The sequence below is a fragment of the Schistocerca gregaria genome, chromosome 2, assembly GCF_023897955.1.
Source record: "Schistocerca gregaria isolate iqSchGreg1 chromosome 2, iqSchGreg1.2, whole genome shotgun sequence".
In the NCBI taxonomy this organism is placed as follows: Eukaryota; Metazoa; Arthropoda; class Insecta; order Orthoptera; family Acrididae; genus Schistocerca; species Schistocerca gregaria.
The window spans coordinates 1021748774-1021762555 of record NC_064921.1 but is presented as its reverse complement, the minus strand read 5'-3'; the positions used below and the strand labels follow the sequence as shown (position 1 = coordinate 1021762555).

Below are 13782 nucleotides of genomic sequence, written 5' to 3'. Positions count from 1 at the left end.
TGATCCATATATAATATGAACAAAAGTGGAGACAAGTTGCAGCCTTGTCTTACCCCTGAAACTACTCTGAACCATGAACTCAATTTACCGTCAACTCTAACTGCTGCCTGACTATCCATGTAAAGACCTTTAACTGCTTGCAAAAGTTTGCCTCCTATACCATAATCTCGTAGAACAGACAATAACTTCCTCCTAGGAACCCATTCATATGCCTTTTCTAGATCTATAAAACACAGATACAATTCCCTATTCCACTCGTAACACTTCTCCATTATTTGCCGTAAGCTAAAGATCTGGTCCTGACAACCTCTGAGAGACCTAAACCCACACAGATTTTCACCCAATTGGTCCTCAACTAATACTCGCACTTTCCTTTCAACAATACCTGAGAAGATTTTACCCACAACGCTGATTAAAGAGATACCTCTGTAGTTGTTACAATCTTTTCTGTTTCCATGTTTAAAGATTGGTGTGATTACTGCTTTTGTCCAGTCTGATGGCACCTGTCCCGACTCCCAGGACATTTCAATTATCCTGTGTAGCCATTTAAGACCTGACATTCCACTGTATTTGATGAGTTCTGACTTAATTTCATCCACCCCAGCTGCTTTATTGCACTGCAATCTATTGATCATTTTCATCACTTCCTCATATGTGATCCTATTTCCATCCTCATTCCTATCCCATTGTACATTGAAATCTGAAACATTACCGATCGTATTTTCACCTACATTGAGCAACTCTTCAAAATATTCCCTCCATCTGCCCAAGGAATCCACAGGATTCACAAGCAGTTTTCCTGATCTGTCCAAAATACTTGTCACGTCCTCCTTACCTCCCTTTCGAAGACTGCTCTCTTTCATATTCTGCAATTTTTTTAAATTTTTTTTTATGTGAACATTTAAATTGTCTTTGGCTACCTCCATGTTGCTGTTAGTGTGTGTATATCAAGCTGCAAGTGCACATGTCACCCACCAATAATAAATGGTGGTAGCTGTAGATTATGCCAACACAATATTATTGTCAGAAAGTGGTACAATAATGTCTGTCGACAATAAATATTTTCTGAGAGAAAATGAAATGCACATGCTAGCAGTATGCAGAAATGGCTTAATTCTTTAGTAAAATGGCATTACTATTTTAGTTATAGATAAAGAAGTAAACAATAATTGAGCTCTCTAACAGTTACTAAGAGAGTATATTACTAAAGAATTAATTTACAGTTGTAGTCCAGACTAAAGAAGTAAGAATTACTAAGAGAGTAATTTATACTAGTTTATTGTTCACCACACTTAGAGCATATTTTGCTGGATTACACAGATTTTGCATTAAAATTGTAATTCATAGTATCTATAATAGTGATCATTTGAAAATACAGTCAAGTAGATGTAACCTTAATAGTATTTTTTTCTGCCTGTAGCAAAAACTTCTGGGAGACCTCAGACTGAATGACAGGTTGATGTAAGCGTTATATCGTGTTCATGACGGTGGTGATAATGACTCGACAGCTTCAAATACTTGGTGGTGGTGGTGGTGGTGGTGGTGGTGGTGGTGGTGGTGGTGGTGGTCTTCAGTCCTGAGACTGGTTTGATGCAGCTCTCCATACTATTCTATCCTGTGCAAGCTTCTTCATCTCCCAGTAACTACTTTAGCCTACATTCTTCTGAATCTGCTTAGTGTATTCATCTCTTGGTCTCCCTCTACAATTTTTACCCTCCTCGATGCCCTCCAATACTAAATTGGTGATCCCTTGATGCCTCAGAACATGTCCTACCAACCGATCCCTTCTTCGGATCAAGTTGTGCCACAAACTTCTCTTCTCCCCAATCCTATTCAATACTTCCTCATTAGTTATGTGATCTACCCATCTAATCTTCAGCATTCTACTGTAGCACCACATTTCAAAAGCTTCTATTCTCTTCTTGTCCAAACTATTTATCGTCCATGTTTCACTTCCATACATGGCTACACTCCATACAAATACTTTCCGAAATGACTTCCTGACACTTAAATCTATACTCTGTGTTAACAGATTTCTCTTCTGCAGAAACACTTTCCTTTCCATTGCCATTCTACATTTTATATCCTCTCTACTTCTACCATCATCAGATATTTTGCTCCCCAAATAGCAAAACTCCTTTACTACTTCAAGTGTCTCATTTCCTAATCTAATTCCCTCAGCATCACCCGACTTAATTCGACTACATTCCATTATCCTCGTTTTGCTTTTGTTGATGTTCATCTTATATACTCCTCTCAAGACACTGTCCATTCCATTCAACTGCTCTTCCAAGTCCTTTGCTGTCTCTGACAGAATTTCAATGTCATCGGCGAACCTCAAAGTTTTTATTTCTTCTCCATGGATTTTAATACCTACTCCGAATTTATCTTTTGTTTCCTTTACTGCTTGCTCAATAAACAGATTGAATAACATCGGGGAGAGGCTACAACCCTGTCTCACTCCCTTCCCAACCACTGCTTCCCTTTCATGCCCCTCGACTCTTATAATTGCCATCTGGTTTCTGTACAAATTGTAAATAGCATTTTGCACCCTGTATTTTACTCTTGCCACCTTTAGAATTTGAAAGAGAGTATTCTAGTCAAATTGTCAAAAGCTTTCTCTAAGTCTACAAATGCTAGAAACGTAAGTTTGCCTTTCCTTAATCTTTCTTCTAAGATAAGTCGTAAGGTCAGTATTGCCTCACGTGTTCGTGTTTCTACAGAATCCAAACTGATCTTCCCTTAGGTCGGCTTCTACTAGTTTTTCCATTCGTCTGTAAAGAATTCGTGTTAGTATTTTGCAGCTGTGGCTTATTACATTGATTGTTCGGTAATTTTCACATCTGTCAACACCTGCTTTCTTTGGGGTTGGAATTATTATATTCTTCTTGAAGTCTGAGGGTATTTCACCTGTCTCATACATCTTGCTCACTAGATGGTAGAGTTTTGTCAGGACTGGCTCTCCCAAGGCTGTCAGTAGCTCCAATGGAATGTTGTCTACTCCGGGGGCCTTGTTTCGACTCGGGTCTATCAGTGCTCTGTCAAACTCTTCACGCAGTATTGTATCTTCCATTTCCATAATATAGTCCTCAAGTACATTGACCTTGTATAGACCCCCTATATACTCCTTCCACCTTTCTGCTTTCCCTTCTTTGCATAGAACTGGGTTTCCATCTGAGCTCTTGATATTCATACAAGTGGCTCTCTTTTTCTCCAAAGGTCTCTTTAATTTTTCTGTAGGCAGTATATATCATACCCCTCATGAGATAAGCCTCTACATATTTACGTTTGTCCTCTAGCCATCCCTCCTTAGCCATTTTGCACTTCCTGTCAATCTCATTTTTGAGGTGTTTGTATTCCTTTTTGCCTGCTTCATTTGCTGCATTCACGCAGTATTGTATCTCCCATTTCATCTACATCCTCTTCCATTTCCATAATATCGTCCTCAAATACTTTCTGCACTAAAATGAATGCACACAACCCCCAAACCAAAGTAAAATAAAAATAGTGTATGGACAAAGTTCTATGTAAGATAAAACAAGATGATTATTGCGGGTAGCCAAATTGAAATCATCGATTTTGGAATAAATTTACTTATGTATTTGATTGCAGTGAGAAAATCAATGGTATAATGGCTTTTATGCATGTAAAAACGTGTATTTGTACACTGAACACAAAACTGGAATGCCCAATTTCTTAAAACATGTATATGAGACTGAAAGAGTAGTAAAATTACTTTAATTACTACAAGAGTTGTAAAAGTTTTTTGAAGTAACACCAACTCATCAATCTTGTCAGCAAACACATTTTGCCTTTTGAAGTCTCATGTGGAAATGGATTTCTCAAAACAGCACTGTTCATTATTGACGTGGGGTCCAAGTACAGTACATAGAGTGCTACAGAACTTCTGTCTCATCGAACAATCATTTCAAGAAATTTAAAGGAAATTGCCAGTCTTCTAAACAAAGCTATTTCTTGGGATGTGTGGAATGTTTTCAGGTATAGTCTGTCAGTAAACTGAAGAGTGATAGAGTCCCCACTCTTCTATCCACCTACGTCACAAGGTGCTACTACAGGCTGTTTGACAATTTAGTACCAGCCCTGCTGTGGTGTGCACTTTAAATCATTGAGACTGTAAGGAATACAAAAGATGATAGCTTTTTCCTAAACAAAACATTATACAGTAAATGATACCAACATAAGAACAGAAGTGAGGATTCTACTACAAGCATTGAACCGAATACCTGTTCATGTGAATGTATGTGCCGCTATTGCTATTCATAAAAATGAACCCCATATAGTGCAATCAATTTGTAGAATTTAATGGTTGTTCTTACTTTATGTTTTTACTAAAAGGTAGAAGTTTTCTTTGAAGGGTTGCATTGAAACTTAACAATTCTTGTATCATGAAGAGTGTTTAAAAAGTAACCAGAAATTTATAATTTTGTGTGTTGTATTAGCCATATTTGCACTACTTTTTTGTCACTGTCTTCGTAAACATGTCTGAAAAATGTCCGTACAATGTTATAAATGTTGGGTATTTACTCATGTGTTTGGGTAGCATCAACGATTATTTGTTTTGTATATAATTAGATTAGAGAATGTGTATTAAATTTTGTTATCACAATGGACTAAAGTGTATCAAATTTTTAGAAATGTTAAACATTGCTTTTGGTGAATCTGTTATGAGTAAACCAAGGGCATACAATTGGTATAAATATTTCAAAGCAGGCCATGAAGGACAGTGGTTTTACAAGCATGGATGAGATTAAAAATGCACGTTAAGAAACCTATAAACAATCCCGAGCAAACAGTTCCTAAAGTGTTTCGGGAATTGGAAAAAATCACTGGTATAAGTGTATAGTGTGTAATGGGGGGAATATTTTGAAGAGAATAACATTGCTTAGATTAACTAATAAAGTTATTACCAAAAATGAAAATTAATATGTGAAAGCACATCATATGTCAAACTTTTTACTCCTGAAACAATGTAAATGTTTTGAAGGAAATTTCAACAGTGTTTAGAATAGCTATTGTGCACATGTTTTAAGCAATATGTCATCGAATCGGGTGAATAGTAACAGAGATAGAGATTTAGAGACAGGATACATTCAAATGCTGCTGTTCCACAAGCATCAAAGGTTTTACGTGATTGAATCAGTTTCTACTAGCGAAAAGTTAATTAATTTTACCATGAAGTTCTTAAGTTATTATTGATTTTGAACAACTGGTGATATAGGTATTTATTGCTTTGGACCACATTTAACTGTATTTATCTTGGAAACTATTGATCACTCTTAATACCATATAGTACATTTCTACCAAAAGAAACTTTATAATGTTTAAGCAGAGTAAGGCTTGAGAGGACACACAGTGTATTTTTTAAGAAATTATTCATTTCCTGATTACATACATTGAATTTTAAGGTCATCATCAAGAGTGTCACTGTCAATATCATCATCATTGTCAGTTTCTAAATCAATAACTATGGCATCTAGTATGTCTTCAATAGAAGCTCAGAAAAGGGCTACATACCTTCTTTCACCAACTGCAGCAACTTCATAAACGATAATTAGATGAAACCCTCAGCTGCTGACAGTTGTTGATATACCTTGATGGGGACAGCTGAAAATGTTTGCCCCGACCGGGACTCGAACCCGGGATCTCCTGCTTACATGGCAGACGCTCTGTCCATCTGAGCCATCGAGGACACAGATCAATAGCGCGGCTGCACGGACTTATCCATTGCACGCCTCCCGTGAGACCCACATTCCAAACTGTCCACAATCTACGTATGTAATGTATCTAATAGATATTTGCCCATCCACTCATTACTTGCGCGCACTAAGGAGATGATTCCTGTAAGAGTTCAAGCAACCTATGTGCATTCACACAGATGAAGGTCAATGCCTGGGTACCCTTTAACTATATATATGAAGATAGTAACTGTTCTTGAAAGAACAGATACCATTGATGACCGTGCAGTAAATGATAATTAGTTGAAACCCTCAGCTGCCGACAGGTGTTGTTGATATACCTCGATGGGGACAGCTGAAAATGTGTGCCCCGACCGGGACTCAGACCCGGTGTCTCCTGCTTACATGGCAGTCGCTCTATCCATCTCTTTTACAAATCGTCACCTTAGTGTGCAAGAGTAATGAGTGGATGGAAAAATATCTATTAGGTACATTACGTATGTAGATTGTGGACAGTTGGGAATGTGTGTCTCACGCGAAGCGCGCAAGTGATAAGTCCCTGCATTCGTGCTATGCATCTGTGTCCTTGGTGGCCCATATGGATAGAGCGTCTGCTATGTAAGCAGGAGATCCCAGGTTCGAGTCCCGGTCAGGGCACACATTTTCAGCTGTCCCCATCGAGGTATATCAAAACCACCTGTTGGCAGCTGAGGGATTCAACTGATTATCATTTATTCTAGCGAAGCTGCTCAGTCATCAATGCTATCTGTTATTTCAAGAACAGTTATTATTTTCATATATGCAGCAGCTTCATCATGCAAATGTTTCAAAGAATATTTCTTCCGTTGACAAAATTTTCGAGGTTTGCCCAAGCCATTTCAATTGGATTTAAGTCACAGTTGTATGGTGGAAGTCGTAGCACGGTGTGGCCATGAGATTCAATTATTTTATTAATTTCAAATACTTTGTCTTCCGGCTTTCATTGTTTAATTAAATCAAATAATTTTTTCTTTCTCATTGACAAATCAGCTTACACCCTCTTTTTTTAATAACCACTGTGGTGTGCGTACTGTAAGACCTTCGGTACACACACCATCAGATTATTTGACTTGTCGCTCTAACGAAGTAGGCGAGTGTCAGCAATTTGTCTCGTGGTCTTATCGTAGTGTGTTTATCTTTTGCCATTAGGTCAGACGATAGAAATGCCACTTGCACACTTAGAGTAGCAGATTGACGGTGACCAACTTTAAACAGAACTTGATTAATTTTCATACACATTTATTAAAATAATAATAATCATAGACATTATGTAACTTGATTCTGGATGCTGTTTACAATTGACAATCTGAAGTTCCTTTACTCTTGGTACGTTAATCTTATTCTCACATATATCTGATACTTGACAAAGTGTCTATACATTTCTCTTCATGGCTATGTACATGAATATGATAATCTTATTAGGCGCAGACTGAAGCTTGACTGCAGACTAAGGCAGACTAACTAATTGGAGGTCAGTACACTCGTTATAATACCTTGAGCGTTCAGGTATCACTGTGTGAGTGTGATCCGCGAGGAGAAAAGGTTCTACGTTAGCAGCTATCTCACTGGCTGTGTGACGTATTAATACGCGGATCGGCGGAAGCAGAATTTGGTCCGTCTCTAGGACAGTGCCATCTCATAGAGCGGAGACGGACGAGCGCTGCGCCTGCGCTGTTGTGCTTAGCGGGGTGTGCTCTAGTGGGAAAGTTGTGTATGCGCTGACTACGCAGAACTATGTACACAACACACTCAATCATTTCCCTTTTATTCAAGCACCTAGTTGGAGCTTTGTTACGCTCCTTGTTGTGATACGAAGTGTTGTCCGTAGCAAAAATACAGTTAAGATTCGGAATTTAGTCGCTATCGAATTTGAAAACTTTTCATAGTTCATTTGCCCATGGTAGTCTCCTGTTGCACACCCCACTTTATAAATCAGCTGTGTGTTGTGTAAGAACCCATCTTTTGATCCAGTATTCACCACTATAATCCTATTGCTTCCGCTAACACTGTCCATAATGACATCTGTGCCAGAGCCCTATCAATATTTTCTGGAAGTAATGTTGTATACCCAGCTTTCAGCATTGTAAAAGAATTTTCTGCATAGCTCCGTTAATTTCCACACTTGCATCAGGTGCATACATCGCCAGTCAATTACATCTGTTCTCTCTACCAGAATCTTCCGTTTACTTACAGATCTTTTGCTAAATCCCATTTCATGAAGTGTCTGGTGTAAAATGTCTTTCTGCCAAGCAAAATGTATTTTCTGTTTCACGGCAGTAAGAAATTTCCATACTGCCGGCACTATGTTTTGGTTTATGTAAAAGTCCTCCATCGTTTGTCAAATGATAGATTTTGTGAAACTGTCTGTAACGATGGGTTTCCATCCAAAATTATTAGTTTTCCTTTGTGGGTGATTCCAGTAAACCATGTGGCTTATTTTCACTTTCTTTCCTTATGTGTCCTATTGTAGCGATGCTGATGTTTGCTTAAATTGCAGCCCTTTGATTGGGACTGGTAACATTAGCCAACAGTTCTTTTTTGTGTTGCCTCCTTAACACACACTGTAATAACATCAGAGACAATCAAATGCTTGTTACTCCACGAATACCTCCTCTTATTAGTATTCCGCACATTTTCTTGCAATGCAGGGCGATTATCCATCACTTGTAGGTACCGAAGTATATCAGTTAGTATACAGCTTAACTGACTGACACTGGAAACTGAGATCCTAAGAACAGAAATGACGTATATCATTGCACATCAATCTACACCACTAGACAGGTAATGGGTAACTAATTTAGGGCGCCCCTGTAGGGCAGTGGCAGCACTCTTTCAAGAGAGGCTATTTCCCCCCAAAGTGACTATGCATTGGAGGGGTACTAACACACTGTCAGTGGGGTAATTAATAAAGTAAAATAAAGTCATGGGAGGACTGCACATTACATCAATGATGATAAGGGAAAAATGGGAGAAAATGCAGAACATTAACAGTATGAACTGATCAAGATATTATGGTCATTTTACCTATTCCACACTGTGCAATATGTCCTGTTTCTTGCTGACAGAGGTCCAGACAGTCCAACAGCACTTTCAGTATGAGAGGCTCTAGTGCATGGCACACATCCTCAATCTTGTACTGGAGCACATAATTCTAGGACATACCAATGATAAGAAGAGAAGCATAGAGCAAATTTCTTGTCGGGGCTGTCACAACCATTTTTTTAAAAGGAGATTATGTTGTAACGAGATGTAGAGGGGGGCGCGCGCGCGCGGTGCGTGCGTGCGTGCGTGCGTACACACACACACACACACACACACACACACACACACACACACACACACACACACACACACACACACAGGAACAGCAAGCTAGATATGTTTGAGTCAATTAACTCACACTCATTCAAGTTCTAGGAGTTTTATCCAAGATAAATCAAGACAGTGTAATTGACTTTGTTGACAAAAAAATGTTAGATGATGCGATAAGCTTTTTGAAACCACTTAAAAATGCCCCCCCCCCCCAGATATTTGTGGTATTTTTGCTATTCCCATTAAGAATATTTAACTTCAAAATTTACAGGTAGGAATCAGTTTGGATTCTGTAGAAATGTTGGAACACGTGAGGCAATACTGTCCCTACGACTTACCTTAGAAGCTAGATTAAGGAAGGGCAAACCTACGTTTCCAGCATTTGTAGACTTAGAGAAAGCTTTTGACAATGTTAATTGGAGTACTCTCTTTCAAATTCTGAAGGTAGCAGGGGTAAAATACAGGGAGCGAAAGGCTATTTACAACTTGTACAGAAACCAGATGGCAGTTAGAAGAGTCGAGGGGCATGAAAGGGAAGCAGTGGTTGGAAAGGGAGTGAGACAGGGTTGTAGCCTCTCCCCAATGTTATTCACTCTGTATATTGAGCAAGCAATAAAGGAAATAAGAAATTTTCGGAGTAGGTATTAAAATCCATGGAGAAGAAATAAAAACTTTGAGGTTCGCCGATGACATCGTAATTCTGTCGGAGACAGCAAAGGACTTGGAAGAGCAGTTGAACGGAATGGATAGTGTCTTGAAAGGATGATATAAGATGAACATCAACAAAAGCAAAACGAGGATAATGGAATGTAGTCAAATTAAATCGGGTGATGCTGAGGGAATTAGATTAGGAAATGAGACACTTAAAGTAGTAAAGGAGTTTTGCTATTTGGGGAGCAAAATAACTGATGATGGTCGAAGTAGAGAGGATATAAAATGTAGGCTGGCAATGGCAAGGAAAGCGTTACTGAAGAAGAGAAATTTGTTAACATGGTGTATAGATTTAAGTGTCAGGAAGACATTTCTGAAAGTATTTGTATGTAGTGTAGCCATGTATGGAAATGAAACATGGACGATAAATAGTTTGGACAAGAAGAGAATAGAAGCTTTCGAAATGTGGTGCTACAGAAGAATGCTGAAGAATAGATGGGTAGATCATATAACTAATGAGGAGGTATTGTATAGGATTGGGGAGAAGAGAAGTTTGTGGCACAACTTGATCCGAAGAAGGGATCGGTTGGTAGGACATGTTCTGAGGCATCAAGGGATCACCAATTTAGTATTGGAGGGTAGCGTGGAGGGTAAAAATCGTAGAGGGAGACCAAGAGATGACTACACTAAGCAGATTCAGAAGGATGTAGGTTGCAGTAGGTACTGGGAGATGAAGCAGCTTGCACAGAATAGAGTAGCATGGAGAGCTGCATCAAACCAGTCTCAGGACTGAAGACCACGACGACAACAGGTAAAAGACAGATTGCCACTTACTGCAAAGAAGACAGATCATGTTGCAGACAGCCACAATCAGACACAAAATAAGATTTGTGAAATATTATGAAACTAAACAATGATGATCTGTTAAGTGCCTAGCTAAACATTTACCATGCACAATAGTAATAGTCTATTGTATTACACTGCTGGCCACCCAAAATGTAACTTCCTGAAGAAATCATCCAAATCTGGTGAAATTTGCAGCAATGAGAGATGCACATGATTAGCAATTCAATGCAGATGCCCATCACGGGCACCAGTAGTGCTACTTAAGCTTTTATCAGTGGCCACAGGTTCAGCTCACCTACACAAAAACATGTTTGATACATAACAGCAAACTTGTCACAGCTACTACTATGGTAAGGCCAAAAACAGACATCTCCCTGAAATTTTATAAGAACAAACATTTTAAAGATGGGATAATAAACAACAAATTCAATGCAGATGATTTTCCATATTTGCAGATGAGATGGTGTGCTAATTTACATCTGTGGCTGATTTTGATTGGCAACCACTGGATGACACAATGTAAAATAAGAAGTGCGAATACAGTTTAAATGGCAATAAAATTTGATTTATCATATGTCTTAGCCTAAAAATAACGTGTGTATGTATTTCAGGAAAATAATAAAAACCCACTGAGGATGTCACAACTGTGGTGAAACATGTTAAGGTGATAAATCAATGAGTTGTGTACTTTCAAAAAGGTGGACCCACTCGTAATTTATTACTCTATAAAGAGGGAATAGACAGCCATGTGGATGCACTGGAATTGTTCTTTCATGGAGTTGTTTTGCATAAGCAACTTTACTATACTTTGAAGAAGATAGTGAGCATCTTTAGTGTACATTTTGGAGTCCAAATGAGGGTAGTAGTTGCCTGTAGGGATTGCGGATTGTCCTTCAGAGAAATCTGTGATTGTGTGTCGAATGGAACCCAGTAACTGTGTAATCACTGGAGGCAGGAGGCAGCGACAGGCTGATGGGACTGATAGCAACTTCTTCATTGCACCACTACACGTGGTGACATATTGTGCGCACGGCAATGATGCCACATCGCGAACCATATCACAACAAATTCGGTGTGTACAACAACCAGTGTCAATGTATACCATTCAGCACAGTTTGCAGCAGAGTGGACTGTTGGCAACGCATCCATTGCCGCATTTACCACTGAGTCAATGCCACAGGCATCTGCACTAGAAACAATGTGATTGAAGACAGACATGGACCACCAAATGGAATGACATCGTTGTTACAAACGAACCCTGATTCAGATTAGAGTCTGAAGACAGTGTGGTGAGCGACTGTTGAACTGTTATCTTATACATCACCATACTGGTCCTGCACCCGGTATTATGGTTTGGCGTGGTATTGGCTTGCACTACAGCATCCCAGTAGTAGGCATTGCTGGTACACTAACCAGCCAGCATTACATCTCTGAAGTGTTAGAGCCTTTTGTCCTCCTAAACATATGGAGCCTGCCGACAGCCACATTGCAGAAGGATAATGTATGCACACATGTGGCATGCAATAGTCAAGACTTCTTTGTTGTCCATTGGATTGCATTGCTGTCTCAACCTTCCTGTTCTCCCAATCTCTCATGTATCAAAAACTTCTGGTCAATGATAGCGGAATGACTGGCCCGAGATACACCACCTGCTGCTACACCACATCAGCTTTGGCAATCCAATCTGTCTTCGATTCAATGACAAGGCTTGTAGCAGCAGTTATAGCTAGCAATGTTGGCAACAATCAGTACTGATTTCATCAACTTCTTCACTTTACATGGGGTTGTGTTTTCAGTCATGTGATCTTTGTGCAACATGTTACCTCCCAGATCAATTTGGCTCTGATATCTCCAGCCCTTCTTGGTGTTGCATTTTGGATGGCCAGGCTGTTCCAGATTTTGGAGACTTGTCACACAGTGCGAACGGTGAAATGAGCAGATACACCACAGAGCACAGTTGTTTGCTGTGAAGAATCAAATGGGTCCACACAAAGAAGCTCTGTGAACTGTCTGCCTTGCCTTACATGATTGCCGACCACCTTCTTATAGTGTCCACACCACACTGTCTTAGAGTTGCTGCAGTGAGCACTTCAGATAGCACCTGCTCCATGACACTCATCCGCAGCTCGTGGTCTAGTGGCTAGCGTTGCTGCCTCTGGATCACAGGGTCCCAGGTTAGTTTCCTGGCCGGGTTGGGGATTTTATCTGCTGCATCTTCCTGACCCTCCACATCAAGAAGGAGCAGCACCTTGTCGAGAAGTCCAGTTTCACTTGCAACCTCCGAAGATAGAATGACTTTGCTGACATGATCGATGAGTTTGTTGATAATGGGAACTATCAGATATCTGCAGATGCAAGTATGGAATTTCTAGATGTGGATAAGGGTCATGCAGATGCCAATAGTTTTTGTTATACATACCTCTACATATATGATAGTGGTGTTAAAGAAGAAAAGCCATAATTGACAGTGTTCAAAATCAAACAGCTTGATCACAGTTAATGCTGAAAAGATCCAACAGGAAAGATACTGTGTGATGACAAGACTGCTGGAAGTTTTGGTGACTAAAAGTCATTGTCATCAGTGAAATACATAGGTATTATAATCAAGTTATTGAAAATAATTTTCACAACCTAAAATATGTGTGATATGGGTTACAAACTGTTTTCTGTTTTCTGTTTAACATCTACAAGATTGGCTATCTCCTAAATTTGATGTTGAAAGTTGTAAATACAAATGAGAACAATGTGATGTAGAATCACCATCAGTTAATTTTGGTACTCTTCATTAAACTAAGTATGTAAATGGGGATCTGTCACACCCTATAAAAGTGAATAGGTGGTTACATGTGAAAACACAGTGATTCCAGTGAATCTACCAAGCATTTTCGGTGGTGAAGAACAGAATGAGTTATGTTTGCTGAAACAGAAACCCTCAAATAACAGCTTCATGGTTCACAATTACTTACCAGAGTATAAATTTTCACAATTTTTTTTTTCTGCAACCAGGTATTTTGCACTTGGTCTAATTCTTTGAGTATTGATGAAATGGGGCACAAAATGAAAAGGCAAGCATCACTAATATGATAACATTCCCATACCATAATTGCCAACCTCATCATGTATGTGAATTTTATAAAATACTAGCTTAGTGCCTGTTGCTTCACTTGTGTAGACCGTGTGGTCTGCAGAGATTTCTTTTGTTTTTATTTAATCAAATTTGTATGTTGTTCACAATTTG

At 39.1% G+C, this 13782-nt stretch overlaps 1 protein-coding gene and 1 non-coding gene across 2 annotated transcripts in view; one reads left to right on the top strand and one right to left on the bottom strand.

Moving 5' to 3' along the window:
• Positions 1–13782, top strand: part of LOC126335525 (casein kinase I) — a 94776-nt gene that overhangs the window by 48591 nt on the left and 32403 nt on the right. The window lies entirely within an intron of this gene.
• Positions 5637–5710, bottom strand: Trnat-ugu (transfer RNA threonine (anticodon UGU)). Its single transcript has one exon. It is a non-coding gene; the product is annotated as a tRNA-Thr (tRNA).